Genomic DNA, 9,629 nt, shown 5'->3' on the forward strand with positions numbered 1-9,629 from the left:
AATCACATTTTAAGAGAAGGAAATATAGAGCTTTATTCATTAGGGCGTAAGCAGCCTCTAGTTTGCAGTCCATCTGCTGAAATGAACTGTTGACTCAAATTGAACTTGCCAGCAAGATACTCGGGAGTAAATGTCCTAAGCGGCACATGGGAGGTATGTGCACAAACCCTATTAACAAATAATGGGACTTCTGCATTCACCTCTATTGTCTCTTCTGAAGATTTTTCCTCGATTGTCTCCACTCACTTCTACAAGTCTAACCCCCAGCTGGCTTCAGTTTCTGGAGTATGGTTAGTTTGTTGTGGAAAAAAAGAGGAGAGGAGAACACACACACAAAAAAACCCTCCAGAACTTGATGACAAAAGACAATGAGGGAAACATATTTGGTGACAGACAGAAACTGACAGTGCTCTTACACCAGGTATAACAATGGGGAAAGAAAAGGAGTACTTGTGGCACCTTAGAGACTAACCAATTAATGGGGAAAGAGCAGACATTCCTCAGACTTGTGTATTTGTTTTATAAAAGCTCTTGTGTATTTCAAACAAGACATTGTGTTGTTGGAATTAATACTATTTTATTAGAATTAAATAAAAACAAAAAAAGCCCACATGTAAATAAACAGAAGTAGAAGTTAGAGATGAGCAGCTTTGAGATTTACAGTAACATCATTTGTAAAAAGAAAAGGAGTACTTGTGGCACCTTAGAGACTAACAAATTTATTTGAGCATAAACTTTCGAAAGCTTATGCTCAAATAAATATGTTAATCTCTAAGGTGCCACAAGTACTCCTTTTCTTTTTGCGAATACAGACTAACATAGCTGCTACTCTGAAACCTATAATTTGTAAAGCGTTCCTAGTTTTACTTGCTCTCTTTAATAAAATAAATCTTCTTGTATGAGCAAGAGACACTGTGCCGCCTTCAGATGTGATTTACACCAGTGTAACGCCATTGGCTTCATTGGTCTTTCTCCCAATTTACGCTAGTGTAAGCAAGATCAAAATCAGGCCTATTGCCCCTTCTCATGATTCGCAGCCCCTCTCCCTCACTCTACCAAACCTCCCCCTTTTTGCCTTTCACGCCTCTTTGAGTGTGAAATGACAAATTAGCCACTTCCTCACATGGAAGAAAGCTTTGATGGATACTAAACCGACAGACTTTACTTGTTTCTCATGCATTCTACATGTCTTGAGAGCAAAGTCTGTGGGAACGCCATGTAATTGGTGTGCAATTCATTAAGGAACCGAGAACTTTGGCTCTGAATGCTGGAGATTATCCCTATCTGCTATCCAATGTGTGTGTGCTTTCAGTTCTGATCAATAATTGTGTCCATACAATCTATGCCATTGTATATTTCCTTTCTGATAAAGGATACATATATGGTGATGTGTTTTTCAAATTGAGAAAGGAACTGCAAGTTCAAGTTTATTGTAAAAAAAACTAAAACAGAATGTGCATGTATTGTATAAAGCCAGGAATACTGTGTCATTAATTTTAGATTTTTTTTTTGTTAAGAGACACATTAGTTAATTAGAAGGTATTACGTAGTCTGTGTACTGTACTTCAATAGTGTACTCTGCATGTGTTAAATATTATAAAAGATGAGAGGGGAGTTCATTGTATAGGACCTTTAATCAAAGACACTGATGTCCTAGGCTCTTGTTAGTAAGCTTAGTCCTTACTACTCTGAGTAGCCTATTAATGTCTATAGAACTTTTCACAGTAGTAAGCATTATGCTCAGAAATCAGCTTGTACAGCAATAGGACCTTAGGCCAAGATTTTCAAAAGTGACTAGTGATTTTGGCTTCCCCAATGTTTGGTGCCCAATTTGAGACTCTGTAAAGGGTGTTATCCTGTAAATATGAGGCCCCTTTAAGAAATCTCAAGTTGGGCACCCCAAAAAAATATTGAATCACTTTTGAAAATTTTTGCCTAAGGATGTCTGCAGTCACCATATAGAACCCACCGATGTATTCCTTGTTGTATTTTATCAGTCCAGAGAGTACCATCTCTCACACTTGGTCCTTCTGGGAATGAGTGGTGCCACAACGTGACTAACGTAAGGTGCTACCATCAAATAATCCATCTTGGGCCCAGCTTACATGTACTGACAAGGGGTCTGCTCCTGCTCCCACTGAAGTCATTGGGAGCAAGACTGGACTCAGTACTGTAATTATTGATTACAGCACAAACCGTACTTACCTTATTCATGCAAGTAGAATCATTGGACTTTTTTAGGATTGCCAACGCTCCCTGATTGTCCTGGGGGTCTCTGGGAATTAAAGATTAATCTTTAATTAAAGATTATGTCATGTGATGAAATCTCCAGGAATTTGTCCAACCAAAGTTGGCAACCCTAGACTTCAGTGGCCCTACTCAATGAGATAAGGTGCACAGGATTTGGTCCTAAATAAGCTGTTTGTTGTTTTCTCCATCTTCCTTGAGAGCTGAACAGAACTGGTTTCCTTTAGGTTTAAATAGCTTTGCAGAGCCTAGTGATACAATCTTGGCACAAAATTTCCAGTCAACTTCAACAGGAGTCTTGTGGGGCTAAGGGCTGCGCCACTGGGACCGTGAGCATTAAAAGATTGAATTAAAATGTTACTACTCTTAAATTCAAGAGTTTTTGTTTTATTTTAAGTGTTCTTGCAATAGGATTCCTCTCAGAGGACTGACCTCATCACTCCTGGGTGGAGCAGCAGAGTAAAGCCCCAAGCGAGGAATATGGCCACTTCTATTCTAGGGAAATAAATTCAATATCCAATATCATTATGTACATTGGATTCATACCACCCTGGGGAGGAGTATTTTATAATATTGTGCAGATAAAAATCTGTGGTTCAATACATTTTATAAGTGATGTACGCTGAGCTAGCACACTGCTTCTCATACACAGTAGTAGATGATACACTGGTCATGATTCCAAGGGGCACTGGAGACCAGTAAATTACCTAGATAGTCCAGGGAACACTGAGGAAGGGTAAGAAGGGATTTCTTTAGACAGTTGTTTGTTATTCAGTCAATAACCAAGGTCAGGAGTAAGAGTAGTGGATCCTTCTGTAATGTACAATCCCAAAGACAGGCTCAAAGGAGAACAGAATGAGCTAACCCAGGGAATTGTAGCAACAAGAGCCAGACAAGAAAGGATTCCCTTCCATATCTATCTATCTGTATCTATATAATTTAAAGGCACATGCCTGGGTCTACTTAAATTTCAAAATGAGGACTTGAGGATCCATTGTGCTGCTGAGCTGTACAATGAGCCACAACAGGCTTGTAGTTAAAATGAAACTGAACCCACCCTCCTTAAAGTGCTCAATAAAAGTAATGTCAGGTTTCAGAGTAGCAGCCGTGTTAGTCTGTATTCGCAAAAAGAAAAGGAGTACTTGTGGCACCTTAAAGACTAACCAATTTATTTGAGCATAAGCTTTCGTGAGCTACAGCTCACTTCATTGGATGCATTCAGTGGAAAATACAGTAGAGAGATTTATATACACAGAGAACATGAAATAATGGGTGTTACCATACACGCTGTAAAGGGAGTGATCACTTAAGATGAGCTAATACCAGCAGGAGAGCACGTGGTGGGGAGGGGGAAGAAAACCTTTTGTAGTGATAATCAAGGTGGGCCATTTCCAGCAGTTGACAAGACGTCTGAGGAACATTGTGGGGGGTGGGGGGGGTTAAACATGGGGAAATAGTTTTACTTTCTGTAATGACACATCCACTCCCAGTCTCTATTCAAGCCTAAGTTAATTGTATCCAGTTTGCAAATTAATTCCAATTCAGCAGTCTCTCATTGGAGTCTGTTTTTGAAGTTTTTTTGTTGAAGAATTGCCACTTCTAGGTCAGAAATCGAGTGACCAGAGAGATTGAAATGTTCTCCGACTGGTTTATGAATGTTATAATTCTTGACATCTGATTTGTGTCCATTTATTCTTTTACATAGAGACTGTCCAGTTTGACCAATGTACACGGCAGAGAGGCATTGCTGGCACATGATGGCATATATCACATTGGTAGATGTGCAGGTGAACGAGCCTCTGATAGTGTGGCTGATGTGATTAGGCCCTATGATGGTGTCCCCTGAACAGATATGTGGACACAGTTGGCAACGGGCTTTGTTGCAAGGATAGGTTTCTGGTATAGTGGTTCTGTTGTGTGGTATGTGGTTGCTGGTGAGTATTTGCTTCAGGTTGGGGGGCTGTCTGTAAGCAAGGACTGGGCTGTCTCCCAAGATCTGTGAGAGTGATGGGTCATCCTTCAGGATAGATTGTAGATCCTTGATGATGCGTTGGAGAGGTTTTAGTTGGGGGCTGAAGGTGATGGCTAGTGGCGTTCTGTTATTTTCTTTGTTGGGCCTGTTCTGTAGTAGGTAACTTCTGGCTACTGTTCTGGCTCTGTCAATCTGTTTCTTCACTTCAGCAGATGGGTATTGTAGTTGTAAGAATGCTTGATAGAGATCTTGTAGGTGTTTGTCTCTGTCTGAGGGGTTGGAGCAAATGCGGTTGTATCGTAGAGCTTGGCTGAAGACAATGGATCGTGCGGTGTGATCTGGGTGAAAGCTGTAGGCATGTAGATAGGAATAGCAGTCAGTAGGTTTCCGGTAGAGGGTGGTATTTATGTGACCATTGCTTATTAGCACCGTAGTGTCCAGGAAGTGGATCTCTTGTGTGGACTGGTCCAGGCTGAGGTTGATGGTGGGATTGAAATTGTTGAAATCATTGTGGAATTCCTCAAGGGCTTCTTTTCCATGGGTCCAGATGATGAAGATGTCATCAATATAGCACAAGTAGAGTAGGGGCATTAGGGGACGAGAGCTGAGGAAGCGTTGTTCTAAGTCAGCCATAAAAATGTTGGCATGCTGTGGGGCCATGCGGGTACCTATAGCAGTGCCGCTGATTTGAAGGTATACATTGTCCCCAAATGTGAAATAGTTATGGGTGAGGACAAAGTCAGAAAGTTCAGCCACCAGGTTTGCCGTGACATTAACGGGGATACTGTTCCTGACGGCTTGTAGTCCATCTTTGTGTGGAATGTTGGTGTAGAGGGCTTCTACATCCATAGTGGCCAGGATGGTGTTTTCAGGAAGATCACTGATGGATTGTTGTTTCCTCAGGAAGTCAGTGGTGTCTCGAAGGTAGCTGGGAGTGCTGGTAGCGTAGGGCCTGAGGAGGGAGTCTACATAGCCAGACAATCCTGCTGTCAGGGTGCCAATGCCTGAGATGATGGGGCGTCCAGGATTTCCAGGTTTATGGATCTTGGGTAGCAGATAGAATACCCCAGGTCGGGGTTCCAGGGGTGTGTCTGTGCGGATTTGTTCTTGTGCTTTTTCAGGGAGTTTCTTGAGCAAATGGAGTAGTTTCTTTTGGTAACCCTCAGTGGGCTCAGAGGGTAATGCTAACCAAAGTTTGGATTAAGCCTGGAAAAAGTTACCTCCACATTAATAACTAAAGGTTTTAAACAGATCTCCTAGTGCAGACTTTAAAAAAATACTTTGTTTTGATCAGTAATAAATGCTCGTCTCCCACCCCAACACCCTCCGTAAAAGTCACCCCCCCAAAAAAACAAACAAACAAACAAACAAAATCCCAAACTTCCCTCTCACCCCACTTCAGAACATAACTGGTGTTTTCCTGAGTTTCATGAGTTTGAAACAGGCTGTCAGAACAGTCAGTGCAGCTTGGAGAGTAATTAGAATGCTGAAAACTGATACAAGCTTTAAGATCCAACAAGTTCCTATATACAGTAATAGTCCAGAAATCAGTTAAAATAAATCTGACAGTAGGATTAGCAGACAAAGGAATAAAGCATTTAACACTTATTCTGATAAACTGTTTCCTTTGCTGGAAAACATTTTAGGGCCATGTGTGAATATGTATTCATACCGTAGGCAAACGGTTTTCTGTGCAAGCAGTTAAATTTACACACATACTGAGGAGCCAAGATCCCTGATTTTGCCAGTCCTCAACTAGACATTGGGCCCTGATTCTTATCTCAATCATACTGATGTACACAATTAAACTTAATGGAATTACTCTTGGTTTACATTCATGTGAGATCAGAATTGGGCCCATAGTCTAAAACACTCTGAAATTTTAATCAAATCTATGTAAGTCTTGATATGCACCTACCATTTACAAATCCCTTATCGAAAATTAATACATGATTATTGGAACATGATTTTCCTACTAAACTGCTGTCATGTGTATGACTGTTTTGTAGGGACCTACATAAGTAATTGGATGCATTTTATTTTATGTGTAACACAAGTTTATTGCAACTGATTAGTATGAGTTAAAAATACTTACAGAGCCAGCTCAGCCATTGATGTCAGTGACCAAAATCCCATTGGCTTCAGTAGAATATAGATCTGAACCTAACCAAAGTAATTATAGCAAGTTATTTCAAGACGCAGCCTAGAGTGTAGATAACTATGTAGAGATTCATTATACAGAGGAGAATCAGGAGTTAACTGCATGGAAGGCAGTGGAATTACACCTGCGTGAGAGGAAAATCAAGTCCACATGTCTCTCCAATATATTCTGTTACAATTTATGAAAATTTAAGTGGTCCCTTATTATATTTTACCTTAGTGTCACAAATATTACTCAGAATTAGGCTTCTGTGATTAGCTAATCTGTGAAATCCTTTGTAATTGTAATCCAACTTTTGTGGTTTATAAAACAAGTTCTTTACAGAAAGAAAAAAGGAAGGATAAAAGAACAGCTAGTGAGAGAATTTTAAGGCTGTGAAAAATTATCTTGTTATTTACTTTCATATAGTATTTCAAATGATGATAATCCTAAAAGTGTCCTAGCCAGGCACACATTTTCACAGTGCTGAATATTTAAATAAATTATAACACTGGGACAACAGATCATCACCAAGGTTCACCTGAACCTGCTCACATTGAAATTTATGGGAGTTTTGCCACAGACTTCAACAGACGCAGGATTGGGCTCTTAATTGTTCAGGTTTGTTTTTATAAGCTACAATCCAAGTCTGTTGTCTCCAGTTATTGGGCCAAATCCCTCCTTGGTTTTCACTCAGTCCTCACTCAGGCAAACTCTTGCTGACATTAAGAAAAAGACTAGGAAAATCAGTGAAGATTTCAGGATTTGGCTCATTGCTTGGTCTATAAAGTTAAACACAATAGAAGGTCCCTTAACATATTCTCATCTCAGACAATGTTTTCTCTTAAGCACTTGTGTTTGTATAGATTAGTGTCTATCACAAACTTTCCTAATGTTTTGACACAAAACTATTCAGTGACTGACAGATGTAAACCAGATCTGGAAAGACAAATCACAGATCGGAAGGTGAAATTTGCCTCAATAATGAGATTTTGAAACTCCTGTTTAAAGTTGGTCTTTTCCCTCTTTATTGTATTGTCATTGTGTACAATTCCCCAGTTTAAAATCAATGTCTGTTGTGCTTTAAAACAAAAACCTTTCTGGGTGATGTAAGAATCAGAAAAACGTTTCCAGGTGACTTTTATTACTGCTATGGACCGCTAGTTAATGGTTTCAAATAGTCCATGCCAAGAAAGTCATCTGTCCACTCATAGGCAGTCATGATATTTTTAATGGACCCAGACATGTCTCGATTTTGGTGGTGTTTCATATTCTGCCCTATTACTCTTATTATATGTAAGTGCTTTTCGCTGCTTTTTGTGTTCTATCATTTTGTTCTTGCTACTCCTGCTGTTAAATGGAACCATGTCCAAACCAGCCATTTTCTGAAGATTCAACATACATGGTAATAGTGACTGGAACAGAAGGCTTAGGCAGATAACTTGTCTGCTAAGATGTGTCATGGATGCCCTGGGCAGAGCCTTGTGGGCTTCACAACTTTAATGAGTTTTGAAAGCACTTAGCATTTCGTAGGACAGTACCCTATATCTGCCTATAGGCTGAAAGCCAGGATCAGTTTACAAAACTAGCATTTACTATACTTCAAAGCACCACCTAAAGTTATATAATTTGTTATCGAAAGTTCCAAAAATAGCTAGAAATGGTCAAATTTTAAAAGGAAAAAAAATACGTTATCAAAATGTGGCCATTTTCCAAAAACAAAATATTTTTGGAAAAAGTTTTCATATTTTTGAAGTTTTCCATTTTGTAAAAAAAAAAAAAATCAATAGAAATTTGTAAAGAAAAGATTTGCCTGCTTGTTGCTTTTCAAAATGTATATTTTTTTTGGGGGGGAGGCCTTGCATAGCCAATTTTGATTGGTCATCTTAGGACTTGTTTTCATGGGGAAAAAGCCCAGAGTAGCTAGTGCACATTAGATACTTCACATTAACTCTCTGTGTGGACATACTTACTCTGCACTACGAGCGCCTTTGTGTGCTTTAAAGCATAACAGTATCCACACGGGTAGCTAGTGCATTTTAAATTCACACCCTAGCTTATTACTCCATACAAACTTCCACACGCAGACAAGCCCTTAGTCACAAGGGAGTTTTTAGACAACGTTTTTGAAAATGTCAGTTTGAAAATGAATGTTGTGCAAGAAAATTCAGGAAAAATGGAAATATCACAAATGATGACAGACTACAAATTGCTCTCAAATTTTCCAAAACTCATCTAACTTAAAAAAAAATTCGACCAGCTCTAAAGGATTCATTAAGTACTGTTTTTTATGATGTCTTCGTGACCTAAATGGAAGAGATTTCTTCGTAAATTAAATGTAAAAAAGTCATTTTAAGGTTGCTTGTCAACATGTTGACATAAAAACTAGAATACATTACTATTGGATAAGAAACAGAGAAATCTATTAAACATAAAATCAAGAGAGATTGATCTATAATCTTTTCAATCACTTGTATGAAGATGCATGGTTTCCCCCCCCGCCCCAATTAAAGAGAGAACATTTTAAATATCTTAGGATAACTTTGGCTGGGAAGAAAGGAAACTGCTCTAAAGCTCTTCAAATGCTCTCAAGAGAAAAGTCACAGCCAAACAGACTGACCAAAAGGAATTTGGTTAATGCCCCACATTCTGTCAGTAAGGTTCTCATTCTCATTTCGGGCAAAATTCACACTATTTTAGAAGTCCAGCACAAGAACTATGCACCATTTAAGGCCATGTTATAGGGCTTAAGTGGTGCACAGTCTGACTGTGCAGGAATCAATCTAACCTTTATAGTATCATTATTTATAGAGTAATATGGGAAAAAAATTGGTGGAAAGGGCCATTTGTAAATTATCATAGCTAATTATAGAGACATGGTGGGTAAGGTAGTATCTTCTTTTGGTGAAAGAGACAAGCTTTTGAGCTTACACAGAACTCTTCAGTGTAGGGAAAACCTGAAAGCTTGTCTCTTTCCCTCCCAGAAGCTGGTTCAGTAAAAGATATTAGCTCACTCACCTTCTCTCTTTAATATCCTGAGCCTGACACGGCTACAATACTACAAACAATATAGCTAATTATGTAACATCATAACTAAAGCATTGTACATGGTCAGTAACTAACTTTGAATTTGTCAGTCCTGCTGTTTTAACAGGAATTCCAATCTCATAATCCAAAGGTATCTGAAACTGCTAAATGTGTGCTTGGGTTTTATTATAATAAATAGCAAATTCTGACAGAACTTTTGTTGTCTATGTTTCCCCCTAATCA

This window comes from Chelonia mydas, chromosome 1, assembly GCF_015237465.2.
Source record: "Chelonia mydas isolate rCheMyd1 chromosome 1, rCheMyd1.pri.v2, whole genome shotgun sequence".
Lineage (NCBI taxonomy): Eukaryota > Metazoa > Chordata > Testudines > Cheloniidae > Chelonia > Chelonia mydas.